We start from the raw sequence: 1,895 nt of genomic DNA on the forward strand, positions 1-1,895 counted from the left end.
TCTCTTCCTGAAGTCTCAGGAGAATCCCCATAAGTTTAAAAAATAGCAACAACACAGGGCCAACGTTGTCCATAGCGCTTCTGTTGTTTACACAACTTGCGCCAAGTTTCCGCCGCGGCCCCGCCCCCCGCAACACGAGGAGGCGTTCCTCTGCTACCGACCAACCTGGCCGGTGTGAACGCGATGCGTTCTTTATCGAGCCGAGCCGAGTAGAGAGGAGTAGAGCCGGACTTCCGAATTAGAGCCGGTGGAAAAGAGGCATTTGACACCCCTGAGCTACCTGGATTTTTGAGCTCACATCAGGACATCCCGAGTCTACATTTCATGTTCACAGCCTGTACTGCGCAGCTCACCTCATCCGTTTTCCATGAAAAAAACTACAAAATGATGAAACGAGAAAAATGAAACCTCGTGGAGCATTTTCTGACAGAGGCTGCGTCCTCCACGAGTCGTCTGCCGGCGGCAGCCGGGATACGGCGACGCCGGCGTGACCGCTGGTCGCAGAGACGCGGCGCGACACCCACCGCGGGTCAGGAGCGACGAGGCCGTGACGCGCAGAGACACCGAGCAGACGCGAGAGCTCTGCTGCGGGCTCGGAGGAGTGAACTCAGAGCCGTCGCACCGAATAAACTCTGGTTTCTCATCAGCTCCCGTCAGCGACGTTTCAACAGAACGGACGGGCGCTGCCGGCCACAAAAAACTGTTTGTAGGAATCAATCTGCAGCTCTAATCCCTCAGTCAGCTCCTTTTCTCCATTTCATCCTCTTAAAGTGCTTGAACTGAATAATCTGGAACCACTAATTACTGTGGGAAACGTTCAATTTCTCAACATTTGAAATGTAGGACTGAAGCATTTGTGGAAATGATCAAACCGTTATTTGAAATACAACTGCAGCAAGATTTTGTTTTGCCTGTCGCCACGAAAGGCGTTTGTCTGTTAGCAAAATATCTCATAAACCACTGGACGGATTTTAATCCACAACCGACCGGCCTACGAGTCAAACCAGTTCAAGATGGCTGCCACAGCCAACCAATCTTGCAGATACTGTCAAACCTGGTGTGGTAGTAGCCGAGAGTCATCTCCAGCTTATAATCTGAGGACTGACTTTTGTTTAAAACTTTGGCGGGCAATATGCATTCTACTTTCCTTATGTCTGATATTTTTGCTTTTAGTTGTTAATGCTAAGACACCAAACGTATTAAATATGTTGAAAATAATGAAAAATGAGCGTTAGAAGACGTATATCTGCTGGTAATGAAGAAAACGTGACGTTTGGAAGAGACTTACATTCGCCGAGCAGCGCCGCAGCTCTTAGACGTCCAGTTTTGTCCCCAACGCTGCCAAAACGTCCGATAAATATCAATCTGCAAACACGAGACGAGATCAGCCGTGGGTTACAGAAAACCATTCGTGCATTGTGGCGTTTGTTTGTCTGATACCTATTAGCAGCGTCCGCCGACGTCCCAACAGTCCAAACACCAAAAGGAACCCGTCAGTCACACCCAGTTCGTCCTGTAGAGACAGAGCAATGAATGATGGGTAAAAGACCAGTATCCACAACTTCTCTTTCCCCTGGAAATCTTTTAGTATGCGAAGGCAGCGTATATCAATCCCTCCAGGATTTCGCGGGGCATTTTCCTAAAAGTTGTGATTTTTTTTTTTTTACTAAAATCAATAAACAACCATAACTTTTAATATCTAAACCAAAAATCCTTCCTAGTTTTGTAAGATAATCACCAAGAAACATTGACATTCTCAAAAGGTGCTTTATTTGAGAACTTTGATAGCTTCTAAACTGACATTCATGAGCATTTCTGGATTGTCCCTGGTCTGCAGCTCTCCTCACATGTTTTGCAGACACAAAGTGTTTGTCGATGCGTTTATGTTCCATGAT

General features: G+C 46.9%; 1 protein-coding gene and 1 long non-coding RNA gene across 2 annotated transcripts in view; one reads left to right on the forward strand and one right to left on the reverse strand.

Moving 5' to 3' along the window:
• The window catches only part of LOC108245764 (amyloid-beta A4 precursor protein-binding family A member 1-like), a 22,003-nt gene that overhangs the window by 12,274 nt on the left and 7,834 nt on the right, over positions 1–1,895 (forward strand). The gene's annotated exons all lie outside the window — the stretch shown is intronic.
• The window catches only part of LOC112451206, a 4,407-nt gene continuing 3,789 nt past the window's right edge, over positions 1,278–1,895 (reverse strand). Inside the window, exons 3-4 of the long non-coding RNA XR_003039987.2 lie at positions 1,441–1,513; positions 1,278–1,365 (exon numbers count right to left, since the gene is read on the reverse strand). This is a non-coding gene — a long non-coding RNA (uncharacterized LOC112451206). The remainder of the gene's footprint in view (positions 1,366–1,440; positions 1,514–1,895) is intronic.

Source organism: Kryptolebias marmoratus, linkage group LG14 (genome assembly GCF_001649575.2).
Source record: "Kryptolebias marmoratus isolate JLee-2015 linkage group LG14, ASM164957v2, whole genome shotgun sequence".
Classification (NCBI taxonomy): Eukaryota; Metazoa; Chordata; class Actinopteri; order Cyprinodontiformes; family Rivulidae; genus Kryptolebias; species Kryptolebias marmoratus.